The 17260-nt window shown below is 34.6% G+C and overlaps 1 protein-coding gene across 1 annotated transcript in view; it reads right to left on the bottom strand.

Annotated features, from left to right (window-relative positions):
- Positions 1 to 15546, bottom strand: part of LOC138706754 (uncharacterized) — a 178099-nt gene extending 162553 nt beyond the window's left edge. The window contains exon 1 of the mRNA XM_069836413.1: positions 15281 to 15546. The gene's annotated coding sequence lies outside the window, so the exon portion shown is untranslated. The remainder of the gene's footprint in view (positions 1 to 15280) is intronic.
- Positions 15547 to 17260: the final 1714 nt, after the last annotated feature.

Here is a 17260-nt window from a genome sequence, read left to right as displayed (position 1 = left end):
TCAGATATTTCGTATTCGACAGATAATGGAGAAAAACTGGGAGTATAAGGGTACAGTGCATCAGTTATTCATAGATTTCAAAAGGGCATATGACTCGGTTAAGAGAGAAGTTTCATATGATATTCTTATTGAATTTGATATTCCCAAGAATCTAGGTCGACTAATTAAAATGTGTCTCAGTGAAATGTACAGCAGAGTTCGTATAGGTCAGTTTCTGTCAGATGCGTTTCCAATTCACTGTGGGCTAAAGCAAGGAGATGCACTATCACCTTTACTTTTTAACTTTGCTCTAGACTATGCCATTAGGAAAGTCCAGGATAACAGAGAGGGTTTGGAATTGAACGGGTTACATCAGCTGCTTGTCTATGCGGATGACGTGAATATGTTAGGAGAAAATCCACAAACGATTAGGGAAAACACGAGAATTTTACTGAAAGCAAGTAAAGAAATGGGTTTGGAAGTAAATCCCGAAAAGACAAAGTATATGATTATGTCTCGTGACCAGAATATTGTAAAAAATGGAAATATAAAAATTGGAAATTTATCTTTTGAAGAGGTGGAGAAGTTCAAATATCTTGGAGCAACAGTAACAAATATAAATGATACTCGGGAGGAAATTAAACACAGAATAAATATGGGAAATGCCTGTTATTATTCGGTTGAGAAGCTTTTATCATCCAGTCTGCTGTCAAAAAATCTGAAAATTAGAATTGATAAAACAGTTATATTACCAGTTGTTCTTTATGGTTGTGAAACTTGGACTCTCACTTTGAGAGAGGAACATAGGTTAAGGGTGTTTGAGAATAGGGTGCTTAGGAAAATATTTGGGGCTAAGAGGGATGAAGTTACAGGAGAATGGAGAAAGTTACACAACACAGAACTGCACGCATTGTACTCTTCACCTGACGTGATTAGGAACATTAAATCCAGGCGTTTGAGATGGGCAGGGCATGTAACACGTATGGGCGAATCCAGAAATGCATATAGAGTGTTAGTTGGGAGGCCGGAGGGAAAAAGATCTTTAGGGAGGCCGAGACGTAGGTGGGAAGATAATATTAAAATGGATTTGAGGGAGGTGGGATATGATGATAGAGAATGGATTAATCTTGCTCAGGATAGGGACCAATGGCGGGCTTATGTGAGGGCGGCAATGAACCTCCGGGTTCGTTAAAAGCCAGTAAGTAAGTAAGGCATGCAGTGGTTATAAAAAACTTGTCCTTCTTTTGTAGCAAAAATATAGGAAAATAATGCGTGATGTTTTTCTAAATATGTCACTGGTCTTGAAAAAAATTCAAACATTTTACTCAAAAATTGAGTGACACATTTCATTTTGAAATATGCAAATTTTTCAGACTATTTTTGTTAACTCAGAAACTAATTAACTTACGGAAATGAAACTTCACCACATCATTATCTATCACACTGTGATTATGTGTACAGAAAATCAAGAAAGTAGCTTGAAAAATGTAGAAAATAGAAATTTCAACCATCACCTCCCTTGTCGAGGGACGCCTAGTTCCAGAGACGAGCTGTAGACGAGAATGATTTAGTGTCCATTAGGGAACTGCATTTGCCTAGAACCTCCGGGATGTAAAATTAATTTACCCATCGAGTATGCTTAACTCATCTCTTCCTCCCAACAACATTGTACGCACTACTGGGTGTTCATTTCAAAGTGTGTCATGACGTCACTGTTGATGAGTCAGCGATTTGAAGCGAGTTTCAGCTTTTATGTCAGAGAAGTTGCCTGTTAATCAAGGCGTTCAATCTGAACTTGAGAAAGTGTACGGTATAACTTGAACGTCGTAGCAACAGATGGCGTTCTGTAAAGTCTGTGTGCTACCATAACCTCTTTCGAACTGTGTTTTGCGAGGCTAAGTCGTACGCAGGGTATTTGTTATCATCGTTTGCGTACGGCAACATTCCACAACACAAATCAAATGCTCCGTGTCCATGTTGACCGTCGAAATTAATGTCAACAAATACGTAAGTAATCGTTTTAATCCTTTTCCCATATCTCGACAGTAAGAAAAAAACTCACCTCAGTACATGTTTCGAAACAGTTCACATTCCTGCCACTACCGGCGTCACCGTACGTATCGGTAAGTACTTTTCAGAATGAACGCCGTACTTTCTAGGCAACTTCTCTGGCACATAGGTAATACGCCTGTGCGGAAGTGTAGGAAGATTGAATTCTCTACGCTCATCGACTAGCCACATGACGGCATACAGCGAGCCATGACACACTTTGAACTGAACACGCAGTATAGACCTATTAATGATCGCAGCGCAAGACTTCTCATAGCCCCCATAGAAGAGCAAGAGAAAGGACAAAAGAGGATCATACCCATACGAACACTGAAATGTCGGATAAGCACTTGTTATTCAACGGTCGTCGTTTATAGTAAGGATCACCTAAGAGTAGTTCCTAAAAGTATAATTTGACCGTCTCTTCAGTGTTGCCAACTAATACCAGATATCACCAAAGAGGATAAAATCACAATGCTACGTACTGTAATAATAATAATAATAATAATAATAATAATAATAATAATAATAATAATAATAATAATATGTCACTTATGTACCACATCTCATCTTTATGTTGGGAAGTGTTTTCTAAATACAGTAGCGTGCAAATTAATCCGAACAATGTAATTACTTATGCAAAAACAGTCAAACGGGATATAAAAAAAAGGATCTAAGACATACCTCAGTAATCTATGTGGCCTCCCTTGTCCTAATAACAGCTCTGAGACGATTTTGCATAGAGTCCATTAATTTCCCACAAATATTCTTCATTTCTTCATCGCGAAACCATACACCAATGAGGGCAGAAATCATCTTCTCCTTTGTAGAACAATCCATTTTTTGCATTATTCTTTTGCAAATTGACCACAAGTTCTCAATGGGGTTGATGTCGGGTGAGTTTCCTGGCCAGGGGAGTACCTGAATATTCTTCCTGTTGAAGAATTCTGTAGTTTTTCGAGACGTATGGCATGGTGCCAGGTCTTGTTGGAACACACCTCTGCTATCCGGAAATGATTTTTGCAGCTGGGGTACGATTCTGGTTTCCAATAAGCGAATATATCTGTCAGAATTCATCATTCCATTGATAGGTATTAATGCTCCAGGCCCTTCAAGTGTAAAACAACCCCAAAACAATATTTTAGGGGGGTATTTGGATGCTTGTTGGAGATGAGCTGCTGTTACTTTTTCGGATCCTTTCCGTAGGCCTACGTAAGAAACACGGTGGCCGTGGACCTCGAAATGAGACTCATCGCAAAAAAGTACATTCTTCCAGTCATTCACTGTCCAGTGTTGATGTAATTTTGTCCACATTAAGCGTTTTTTGCACATAACAGGGGTTAGCAGTTGCTTCTTAATAGGCTTACGAGCCCTTCGTCCAGCTTGCAAAAGTCTACGCCGCACTGTTGTGACGTGAATATTCGCCCCAGTGGTAGCCATTAACTCGCGGGTTAAGTCGACAGCAGTTAGTCTAGGATTTAATTTACTTTTCCTGACAATTAAACGATCATCTGCAGGTGAAGTCTTCCTTTTCCGGCCACAGTTTCCTTTTTTCTGGGGTGTGATGGATCCAGTCTCCCTGTATCGTCTTGTGATCGAATTAACAGTAGCCAAACCGATGTGACATTCTGCAGCAATTTGCCTCTGTGTCATAGAAGAATGCTCTGCTAATGTTATAATTTTAGACTGTTTTCGTGGAGTTGTATCCATTTGTGAAGACGACAGAATGTACACACGATTGCAGTATTAAGTCTTCAACACAACTGAAATGCTTATAAGTGCAAAACGACAGGCAAAATGTTACATATTATAAAAAAATAATAACGAAAGATCTTCAACAATGGAATTACACGTACTACAGATGTCAGTTAAAGCGGTATGAGCAGCTGTGAGGCCAACAATGACAGAAAATGTATAAATATGTCATGTTCGGATTAATTTGCACGCTACTGTAGTTCAATAATTAGTGAAATAGTATATTTTCCTCCTGAACCTCTCACATTTTATGTTGGTATTAGTAGATTGGTATGATCTCATATTAAAATGTATTTCATCTAACATGAAATTCATTGCTTTGACTAAACAATTTACTCATATAAATTAGTTTTTTATTTTTCAGTTAATCACTTATCATGTTAAGATGGCAGAAATAGATTCTGTTACATCAAGATACAATGTTAATATACGTCACGAATATTTTCGACTTACTTTCAAGTCATCTTCAGGTGATAGTTTTCTAACAAACAAACATTTGAACTAGGTGAAAATATTATTTAAACACATTTATAAAACACTAGTAAATAATCTGACCATGCATACTTTACATAAAGTGGTTGAATGGTGTACATAGTCTTAAAATTAAATTGACATACAGATAGAAAGCCTTCCAATGAACATAATTATAATACAATATATTGAGAGGCATGCAGTGTGCCTGAATTATGAAATTAAAATCGTTTAAAATTATTATATGTAACACTGAAGACTAGGCTTGTACTTCATGACGTTCAATGTATTGGAAGACCGTATGAAGTGGATGTAAAAGAAAATCTCGGTCTATTCGCCGTGGTGAGAGGCATTATATGAAAGATGTACAGTGGAGGTTTTCAGATGATGTGGCCTTCTCATCTTGGCGTTACATGGTACACTGTTTTATAAATGTGTTTAAATAATATTTTCACCTAGTTCAAATGTTTGTTTGTTAGAAAACTATCACCTGAAGATGACTTGAAAGTAAGTCGAAAATATTCGTGACGTATATTAACATTGTATCTTGATGTAACAGAATCCATTTCTGCCATCTTAACATGATAAGTGATTGACTGAAAAAAAAACTAATTTATATGATTATTTCACAAACTTATCTGAACTCAACATGACTTTTAAATTTAAACAATTTACATTTCATGAGACCTAACCTAAAAATGTATTTTGTTTGATCACGTGAATTGATTAGTACGGATTCCGAAAACAGAATACCACTTTGAAATGTGTAGCCTACTTAAAATACTTACTCCTAATAATGTTGCTATTCTTTTATAATTGCCGTGTTTGTGCGCAAAATTTTTAACGTCTTCTTTCTTCAGTACATTATGTATATAGACCTACATAATAACTACAACCTCGTGGAGTATAGGTGCTTTTAATGGCAGGTACTTCCTTTCTTGGAGAAGTCCCTATTATGTTATTTTCTCTCTTTGATATTTTAATAAAAATCTAAGCACGAAAGAAATTTATTAAAATTTGACATATACTTCTGTCCACGTGCATGTTTCATAAGTTATATCTCATTTAATTACACTTACCTAAATATAGTGTTGAATTGTAATCACAATGTAACACAACTGAATTATGTATAGATATTAATATTAATGCCGGTATTAGGGGAAACTGTTGTGCCTTTATCACAGTGTACCTTTGAACATTTTTTGTTTTTTAATTTTTGCTGCTACCTAGAGGACTCAAACTGAAGTAGATTGTAGAGAAAGCCGCTAAGTAGCTCTGGTCGTAGTTTCAGTTTGATTTACTGCACAGTGTGAGTTATGTGGACAAAATAAGTTTTTTAGTACCAAAAGTAAATATTTCGTTCATTGATATATGTTTTCTAACACAAAATCAGATTGTATTTGTGAATAGCCTTGAAGTGCGGTGTGTTCCCTATCATCTGATGAGTAATAACATATTTTAATTTCCGTGATTTATTCGAACTTCTAGTTTTGGGAGCCATATTTGTTTAAAAGTGCACCCTCTTGTACCTTTGAACACAAAACATCTTGTACCATGGAACATGTTCCAAGGTACATGATACTATCGGTGTTTGTTTTTCTTTTAAGACTATGTCACGAAGTAAGTCTGGAGTTAAGAAGCCCCCAATTGATCCGGATGCCTTGAAGAAAGTTGTTGAAGCAGTTATTGCTCCTCTAGGAAATAAAATCTCAATCAGAGAAGCCTGCTCTGATTTATGATGGCAATACATTTTAAATATGATTGTCAGTTTTTACAGCTATATTCCCACCTATATTTCATGTGTTCCAACTTACAAGAGAGTATGTTCCAAGGTACATGAACCTGTTGTACCTTTGAACACATTACATATCCCTTCATTTTATTTTTTTCCATCCTTAATAAATCTTTAAAACATGAAAATACATACAGGAAGTTGTAAAGGAATCTTCAATAATTATTTCAAGCATTTTTGCATTTAAAAAATTTAATTTCCCAAAATTAAAAAAAAAAATAAAATGTGAAAAGTGTTTAAAGGTACAACAGTCTCCCCTACTATTTAATTATTAATTCACAAGCTTAATTACTTTCATTTCATCAATTTACTCCTACTCCAAACTGAAATAATTTTTGCCAACATAACAGTTTGAAAATAACTGCCAGTTGTAGTATTTGTCAGTACCCGAATTTGGAAACAAAGTTGGTAAAAGAAAATTCAATCTGACAATTTCATTTCATCAGTTTAATCCTATTGAAAACCGAAATAATTTTTGCCAACATAACAGTTAGAAAATAACTGCCAGTTGTAGTATTTATCAGTACCCGAAATTAGAAACAAATTTGGTAAAAGAAAATTCAACCTGACAATGAAAAATTATTATAATCCACTAACATATGTAGTAATAGGGGAAAATGGTTAGATTTCACCCTTACGGTATTAAGTAAGCTAATTCGGACTACAGGCTACACAGCGTCGAGAGATGCTATCACATTATGTAATGACTAATGAGGTAGCCGAGGTGGAACAGAGTGACAGGAAAAATTGCAGTCCTTGGAAGAAACAAACCCCATATCCATCCCATTTACACCACAAATGGAAGAGAAATAGGTTTATTTATTTGTTAAAAATGATTGCAATTATTATATATCCAATATTGTTGGTGGGTTCTAGTACCAAACACTGACAACTAAGCTACTGGCTCTTCTTGACTTTTTAATTTCTTTTTACAAAGAAAAATGCATAACAGTTCAGCTGTAGCTCCAGGCTTTGGCCTATAGTTTCTGAAAAAAAAAATATATATATATATATATCGGTTTAAACCTATCTCTTTAGGGGTCAAATATTAATGATCAAGTTGTGCAAGACCGTATCGAATCGTTTATGAAAATAAAGGCTGGTTCACAATAAACCGGGAACGAGAACCAGAATGAAAACGAGAAGCAGAGGACGTGAATATGAAAATTTTTGATTCACAATTAACCGAGAATGTAGACGACTATGCATATCGATATGCATGTCAATAACGATATGTAAAGTCGATATTACGCATTCTGATGTTATTTGTGTATAATGGACCAATGGCGTTCTCTCATGAGTACAAGGCAGCCAACATAAACACAGATTAACCAACTTCGAAATTTCAACTGAAACATTTCATTAGGTACAGTACTATAAATATGCCCATGCATCTTTATTATCACATATGAAGTATAGTGTAGTATACTATACTCTCAGGACTCAGGACTGGTTAAGATTACAGAAAAAGTTCCTAGTGTTAGCGAAAATTATTACAATCGTCTTAACATTTTCTTCCATGTAAGATTATTTGTGCGTGAAAACTTTTTCGTGTGCCTATTGAAAAATAAATACAGAAACAAATTCAGTGTTGACAGTCACTTCAGACTTTATTTACTATCTGTAATTTTTTACTTTAAAGCTCTTAATAAAACTTGTAGATTGAGAAAGAGGTTTACACTTTTGAAACTACGCAGTAAAATGAACTTACATGAAATTTTATGATTACAGAAAGAGGACGCGTTGTCCTCAGTAAACCAAGAGAGGCCGAATGACGATTAATGAAGCAATGGTGGAGTACCGGTAGGAAAAACGGGAGGGCCTCGCGGAAACCTACCACCACGCACCGACTTTGACCACCAGAAATTCCACTTGGATCCACTGGAATTCGAACTTGAGTTACCACCATGGAAAGCCGACGATGTAGCAGTTAGACTGACGGTGAGCCATAAAAGTTGTAGTATCTATACTAATAATAAATCTGTAGCCGAAATTTTTCTGGTAATTTTCGATTTTCCAAAAATAATTGGTCCCAACATATATAATTAACTGCCCTGAAACTGAAAATCGCTTTTTTTTTATTTTTGTTTGTATGTCTGTCTGGATGTTTGTTACCTTTTCACGCGATAATGGCTGAACCGATTTATATGAAAATTGGAATATAAATTAAGTTCATTGTAACTTAGAATTTAGGCTATATGGCATTCAAAATATTTTATTTAAAAGAGGGGTTATAGGGGGGTTTGAATTAAATAAATCGAAATATCTCCCTTATTATTAATTTTCATGAAAAATATTACATAATAAAAGTTTCTTTAAAAATAATTTTCGATTAGTTTTATTCTATGCAAAATTTTGATAGGACTGATATTTAATGAGATACATGAGTTTCAAAATTACAATAACAACGCCATCTAAGGCGGTATAATGAAATAAAAAACAAATGACTTCGTCTATAAGGGGCCTTGGACAGCAACAATCGAAAGCTATGAAAGATAGCCTACAGAGAATGTTTCTGTGTTTGTATGAAGTAATGTCGGAAGCTAAATTAACCGATTTGTATAATTAATTATTATTTCACCATTGGAAAGTGTAGTTTCTCTAGATGGACATAATGCTATAATGTTATTACAGTAACTTCTGAGTGAATCGAGGACAGGTAAGATTAAAATAACTTCTTATATACAGAAAACTTGATAGGCATTCGTTTCCTGTATTTCCTAAAATAATTTTTATGACCAAATGAGTGGTCTCTGGCTCAAAATGATCGCATTTTAATTATTTAAATACAATTTAAATTAAGTAACATATTAAACGATTTATCCTTCTATCAAACACGAATGTTCTCTGGATCAAATGTCCTATTTTAATTATGTAATTACTTTATATTTATTTCTAACGAGTGCAATGGAGCGCACGGGTACGGCTAGTTATTATATAAATTTTTTACCTTTAGTTTTTTCGGCTGTATTTGTTCGTATAATAGGTTTCTATGGCGACCGTACAATATACTTTAGCCTATGCAAATTCCTTGTATTGTAACAGCTTTTCAATATCATTGCTACTATTATTATTATTATTATTATTATTATTATTATTATTATTATTATTATTATTCACAACACAGAACTGCACGCATTGTATTCTTCACCTGACATGATTAGGAACATTAAATCCAGACGTTTGAGATGGGCAGGGCATGTAGCACGTATGGGCGAACCAGAAATGCATATAGAGTATTATTTGGGAGGCCGGAGGGAAAAAGACTTTGGGAAGGCCGAGACGTAGATGGGAAGATAATATTAAAATGGATTTGAGGGAGGTGGGATATGATGATATAGAATGGATTAATCTTGCTCAGGATAGGGACCAATGGCGGACTTATGTGAGGGCGGCAATGAACCTCCGGGTTCCTTAAAAGCCAGTAAGTAAGTATAATAAGAGGATTGTTATCACAAAGATTTTGATTCCCATACATTTTATTCCTAATTTTTCCAATTCACGAAAATATTTATAATAAACAAAATGTAATTATAAATTCATTAACAAAATTATATGATATATAAATAAATTACGAAACAAAAATCGGACTTAAATAAAAAACTGAAGATTAGATACAATGAAAAAAAATTAAAGCCGGGTTTCTTCATACATTTTGGCTCATTTTCTTTTGTACTTCAATACTGTGCACATATCTGTAAGTTGAAGTACTTAATCCGCATCTTGATCCTAGTTGTTATCAACGAATTTCAACGTCGATATTGTTCGGTTGTTTTTCTTTTTCTTTTACTTTAAAAATAAATAGGACCACGATTTTCTCATTATAAGTTTTACATTACGGTTATTATTATTATTATTATTATTATTATTATTATTATTATTATTATCATCATCATTGTAATTATTATTATTATTATTATTATTATTATTATTATTATTATTATTAAACACTACAACACTATACGTTCTATGATCGCAGATGCATTTCGATCCAAAAATCTAGACGTTCACGAGGAAGTTCATTGTATTGCTGATGGTGGAAGCAATCGTAGGATCTATATCATAGCTATAAATAGGAATAAACAGTCAGCCGAAATAATTGATCCTACCATCAGATTTGAAATCTCAGCCACTCAACCATCTGAAGTGAACGAAGAGAAAAAGAAAATCTACGAGCCCACGATTCAGTACCTATCGGCGAAATTCAAAATAGGAAAAATCACAGTTGCCGGTCTCTTCTTCGGAGCGAGAGGCACCATCCCGAAAGCCTTTGTAAAGTGGAGGGAAAAATACAAGCTAACGAGAGATCTTCAAGATGCCATCGTCACAACCATAATAAAATTTTCTGTAGCGGTATTTCGTCAGCATCTTTATGGTGTACATTCAATTTAAATTACACTTAGTTCTATTTTTTTTTCTTATATCTTATTCACTTTTGTCTGAAACCTGTTTATATAATTTTTCATTTTAAATTTTATTGTGAGCTATTCTATTATTATTATTATTATTATTATTATTATTATTATTATTATTATTATAGGCAGTAGTAGTACGAGAGCAATTTTTAACTAGTCTTAAAGCAGCTTAAGAAAAGATTGGGAAATTTCAACTTTTGACCGAAGAAATATTTTGACAACTTTCGGAAGATACGTGAATAATTGAAGGTTTAAAAAAAAAAAAGAATCACAGTCCAAAAAATGCAAATTTGAGATATTAAGCATGTTGTGAACCTATTGTAGCGGCCATCTACTAAATTAGTTGTTAGGGGAATGTAAACAGCCATTGTCCAGCCAGGATGATGGTAGCATGTACAAATATCCCATTCATATCATCTTGAAACAATTCTGTGGTGTTCGGGTAAAGGGGGATAAGTCATTTTTTGTGCAGATGAAATTTTGTTTCCCAGATGAACACACAAGTTAAATTATACAAAAGAGTGTGCAAAAATCAAAGAATACCATCAGTTGATGTGCTTTATTTGTGTAGAAAATTATTTGCAATAAGGGTTCGAAATTTAATTTTCATTTTCCTCCAAACTGATTTTTAAGACTTATCTCCCTATACCCAAACACCACAGAATTATTCAGACAATTTTAAACTGTAGTAGGTTGCCAGTACTGCTTCTTATGTACGCGACAAAAGCCAGCTCAGAGAAAAATACTTTAGAACTTGAATTGTTGTATTAGTTATAGAGCCATCTTTAGGTGCAGAAGTAACCCCATGGAAGAAACTTAAGCAAAGAAAGGAGAAGAAACAGGATATAATAAATAAAAAGATTAAAGGGAAGGCACACTTCAGCCACAACAGAGTATTTTTTCTTAAAACAATCATTGCATGAGGCAATTTAGGTTATAAAAATGTACTTCAGTTTTCCAAAATTTCTACATCGCTTTAAGAAATGGCAAATGGCATGTTGAATTTCATACTTGAAGTGTCAACACCCATGCCAGATAGTTTTTTGTTTCTCCTGAAAATTTATGGTTTTGGACTATGGTTGTTTTTCCAAAAAGAACCTTCAATTGTATCGAGAAAGTACTTCATTCTTTGTCAGCTATTAATAGTTACCTATCTGAGACACTGTTATTTCCTTACTTCATAATTAATTCCTACATATTCATTGAATACCTATGACAAACGATCTGAAGATGAAGTAATCCTAGGAATCTTCCCATTTGGCGCCAACATCTGAATCGTTAGTTTAAGACTTCTGACATACTCTAAGTCTAGAGGTTAATATTTCCAACAGTTAATTTTCTTCTCTCATTTGGATATATATATATATATATATATATATATATATATATGGAAGAGAACGAATTAATTTGAAATTAACCCAGTGATATCTAAAGATTGGGAACTATAATAATATGAAGGTTCCATCAGGGAGGCCAAGCAAAGGGAAACTATACCTTATGCTGGATCTGTCATAAGACTGGAGATAGATTATCCTTATCTTTTTCTCCTTTTATCATGGAGTCTTCTAGTCACGGAACGTTGGATTTATCTACATCGATGACACGGTGCAAAACCCAAAAACTTTCGCACGATATTAAGCACCTTGATAGTCTTAAATAATGTTTAACTCTGAAATAAGTTGCAAGTTGTTTTATTTTCATTAATTTTATTCATATTTATTTATTTATTTATTTATTTATTTATTTATTATTTTGCTAATAATTGTAACATAAAATATAATAGGCTATATACAGAAAAAACTTTAGCTCGCCCCTGAAAGAGGAGAACTCGTGCTCAGGGGCGGATTCCTGAATTGAAATTAATAATTATACAATACAATTTGTCTTATGTCTACTATGCAATTATAGTATATAAATTTAATTTTACAATTTTTCAATTTTTATAAAATCCATACATAACTTTTTTAATTTAATACTAGAACTATTAGAATTGACAAGATTAGGATATTTAAATATAAATTTGTTATGTATTCTTGGGCCTAAATTACTACTATGATTAAATACTGTAACAGTGTTGCATTTTGGTTCAAACAATATTAAAGAAAAAAAAATGTTATGTTTTATTTAACGACGCTCGCAACTGCAGAGGTTATATCAGCGTCGCAATATTAAAGAATTCATACCTTTTGTTTCATAACTATGAGAATACAATTCAAAATTATTTCGATTTTTATGTATGAATTTTATTAATACAATATAATAAATTTGTCTTACGTTAAGTACGACAAATTTATTATATTGTATTAATAAAATTAAATCATTAAAAATTTATGAAGACATATTTTAATTATTTTCTTCTGTAATAAATAAAGTGGATTAAAATTGGATTTAAATGAGCTACCCCATCCTATAATCCCATACATAATTACCGGTTGAAATGAAGTTAAATATATTGTGCGTAATAAACTTATTGACAAGCAATTCCTCAGTAAAACAAAATAATATACTATTTTACGTAATTTATTACAAAGGTAATTAATGTGTTGGTTCCATTTTAAATGATTATCGAAAATTATGCCTAAATACTTAACTTCAGAGGACTCTTTAATAATCGGACATTTACACTGTATAAGACAACAATCAGAATTATGTAATTTAATACTTAATATAGATGTAGGAGGTTTGTTACATTTTTCAGATAATGAGAATGGAATGTAATGTAATGGAATATAATGTAAAGGTTTTCACATTACTAACTTAAAAAAGTTGTCACATTGTTTAGGTACGTATTACTAAGTGCGATTTAACATAACACTCTAGAAGAACGCATCATCACCATTTGCTGTTCCCTTGCTGGCGCTCCTTCTACTTAAAATTGAAATACACCAGAAATGTAATGCGGTACATGATATTCAAGCAAGTCATTCCTCTATTTCAGATTTTTGTTATTTAAAATATCTTTAGTGGTACTCAAAGACCTCGGATTTTTAGGCTCGAATAGGATAGCTTGCAACAATTTTATGTAAAAATCCCTAAATATATGCAACACGAGAAACTCTCAAGCATTGCTATTGCCTAAAACTAGGTGCATTAAAGAATGTTTCAGCCTACGCTAAACGAGCCTAAAAATTCGAGGTCTATCATATGATTTTCGCATACACTTCTCACGAATTTCGTTCATAATGCTTCTATTTGGAAAATGATTCGAGTCTCTTTTTTCTGCACTTATTTCTAAAGGATGCCTGACGTTTTATTTTCAATGTAAAGGTTGTTTTACGCACTTTTCTTATCCCAAATGATACTGGTTTCTTTTTCTGTTGCACGGAAGATTTCGCACAATAAGAAGCGTCCATGTTTCTCACAGCCGTGGGGCGTTACTTTATAGCAAAACATTTCTTAATTATTAACACAGTTGTACACTATAAGTATATGCAGACATTACTTAAGATAATATTAGTTCCTAAATGTGACTCACTCTTTGGAGTAGCTGGCTGGTTAGTTTGTGCTTCCCAATACTTCTATAATATCTCGGTCCTTTTTTTTTTTTCGGGATATTACCTCAACGTTGCGAAGGAAAACAAGAGCAAACGCCCATTTGTGTGACGGAAGTAACTCAAAATGGCACGGACTGAATGAATGTACTGCACGTTACAATATTTCTTCATTGTTGCAGCAATTGTCGTGTGTGTCCGTTGAGTCTTAATCTTTGATTATATATTTTTTAAAGAAGTCTCAGTTCAGGATAATAAATAGCCTATATGATTGGAATTGATATCTGAAAGAAATTGTATACCTTTTGTTTAATTACTTCTTATAAAACTATCCATTTTCGAAAATTTAATTTTATATACGGTTCCCAATTACCTGGTATACTTTTATTAAATCTACGTCGAATAATAGAAACTTTATTGTATTTAAGGGGAGGTAGAGGTGAAATTTTCGAACAAAACTGAAGAAAAAATGAAAATTTGGTTTTTTCCATTTTTATTATCTTTATTTTCATATTCGATGTTACTTTTTGATTTTGTGCCCTTTAAAAGTATGAAATTAAAACCAAGATAACTGTATTACTATATTATTCCCATAATAAACTAATACTTATCATTATTTATATACCTTCTCTGAACATATAAATAAAAAGAAATATTGAAAATTTCTTACACTATAGTGCATGAAGCATTTCATATCAAACTATATACAGTTTTATAAAATTATTAATATTTACAGAACTATTGTGCTTAGAAAGTTGAAACTTGGTATGTCCATTACTAATAACATAGGTACTTAGTATCCATGATCAATTTCAAACACATCGGATAAATTTTGTGGATTTTGAAATATTCACCTCTGCCTCCCCTTAAGCTAATTCTCTTTCCTTCAGAATTCGGCGTTGAAGGTATGAAATTAACCCGGAAAGATAAAAATATGGAAGTTGTCACCATCGTCATCATTAGTCTACAAGAAAAAGACACTTTATTTCTTTCGTCCTCACTCATGCGAGAATTCAACACGTAGTTGGGATGCCTGTCAATGTGGTCAGCATCGCGGACGGCCACTATTTTTGAGAAGATGCGACAGTCACAAGACAAGGAAGCATTGTCTGACTGCTCTACCGAGGAGGATCTGAATTCCAAGTATTAACTCTGTTGCCTGGGTAACCTACTGAAAACATAACTTGTGAATTTCTTAATTTTTCGTCATTTATTTTCTAGACCGCGCAACGTGAAAATATTGGTACACGCGCCACATTTTGGGAAACACGAACATGGCACGATAAACCCTCACACCACGCCCCTGAAGAGAGATAACAGAGTCTTACCTTGGAGGATACTCGGAAGACGGGCTGCGAAGTCTGGAGAGCTGTTGACGGGCCCAAGCGTCTTGAGTTAGTGACCTGAAGAACAGAAAGGCGGCGGGCTGGCGATGTTTGTTGTAGCACCAGACGACCGACGAACAGAGGCGGGGCGACGGCCGCTGGCTTGGCTGGACTGCACTGAACGACGAGCACCAGCAGCAACTAGCTATTGATCACCTTCTGCTTCTCCCGGACTGTGATCTCACTCCCTCTCGGCGCAACGCCTGTTCGCTCATTCACTCTCGCTCTCTCGCTCTCTTTCCTGTATTCCTCCGGCAGCTGGATCAACATGTCTGGACCGACTGCGCACTAGCGCTACTCTCCGTGCTGGAGTGGAAAACATGGAGAAGAAGGCGGGCGGGCGGCTGGCTACAGTCACCAAGGATAACCTTTTCGTTTTAGGGGATGATACCGATCGAATAATATGAGAGATATCTCACGAGCCGCTTCTCTACCTTCAGTTGTTTACTCACGCAGCCGGTGTCACAACCGTACGAAAAGAAAATTCTAGTCTTCGACTCGTTATACCGTCAGACTGTAGGACTACTGAAATGCAAAGGACTGCAGAACTTCCTGCGAATAGGAGAGTAAAGGCTGGTTCACAATAAACCGGAAACGAGAATCGGAACGAAAACGAAAACGGTAAAAGTGTTAAAATGTGTACATTTAAATGTGAGCATTCACAATTAACGAAAAGCTTGCCGAAGCCCTGGATCGGGAACGGAGAGTTGGCCAAGTCTCAACTTTGGCGTTCACGTTTCCGATCACAGCCCACTAGATTCATTCTATTGCCATCTAAAAGCTATTTTGTCGTATATTTTGTAGCAAGAAGACCGTGACATAACCTATACATTATTTTGTTGTGTGCTGTGCATCATGGAGCATGATGAGATTCTAATATTGAGTGTTGAGGAAAATGCTCACGTTTACGATAAGCGGCGCGCCTCGTATTAAGATGAGAAAATGAAGGAGAATGCGTGGCTTTCAATAGCTGCATCTTTGAACACCGATCGGAAGCGAATCATATTTTATTACTGTATTGGTTGTATTACACACTACATATTCATGCTTCAATTCAATAAGTACTGTTGTGTTCATTTTTGTTCTATTACAAATCTTTCTTCTCTAATTATTTTACGTTATGGTAGACTTAAAATAGGTTGTGATAATAAAGATGCATGGGCATATTTATAGTACTGTACCTAATGAAATATTTCAGTTGAAATTTCGAAGTTGGTTAACCTGTGTTTATGTTGGCTGCCTTGTACTCATGAGAAAACGCCATTGGTCAATTATATACAAATAACATCAGAATGCGTAATCGACTTTACATATCGTTATTGACATACATATCGATATGCATAGTCGTCTACGTTCTCGGTTTATTGCGAATCAAAAATGTTCATATTCACGTCCTCTGCTTCTCGTTTTCTTTCTGGTTCTCGTTCCCGGTTTATTGTGAACCAGCCTTAAAGGCTAATTGACACGGGGATAGTTTACAGAAGTCAAATGCTTGGACCAAGTCGACTTTCCTTCAACTTTCCCCTTGTGATATGGTCGAGACAGTCAAGTTGTGACTTGGCGGTCAAGCAGAATTTGAGCTGACGATCCGTCAACTTTTGTGTCCACTTTCCCGTCATGTGACCAACTTGGATCCACCACTTCCCGCGTGTGAATGCGAACTTGTAGCAACTTGGCAAGTGGAAAGTTTGTAATTTTAGGCCTATTGTCGAAGTAAATTAATAATTATTAATAATGAGCGCCCATAAGTGGAATTCCAACGATATCATAAAGTTTTTGGGCCGCTTCTCTGCCTTCAGTTGTTTACACACGCAGCCGTACGAATATAAAATTCTAGTCTTCGCCTCGTTATACCGTCAGATTGTAGGACTTCTGAAATGCAAAGGACTGCATAACTTCCTGCCAGTAGGAGAGTAAAGCCTC

This window comes from Periplaneta americana, chromosome 1, assembly GCF_040183065.1.
Source record: "Periplaneta americana isolate PAMFEO1 chromosome 1, P.americana_PAMFEO1_priV1, whole genome shotgun sequence".
Classification (NCBI taxonomy): Eukaryota; Metazoa; Arthropoda; class Insecta; order Blattodea; family Blattidae; genus Periplaneta; species Periplaneta americana.
Note: the sequence above shows the minus strand (reverse complement) of the source record. Positions and strands in the feature narration are given on the sequence as shown.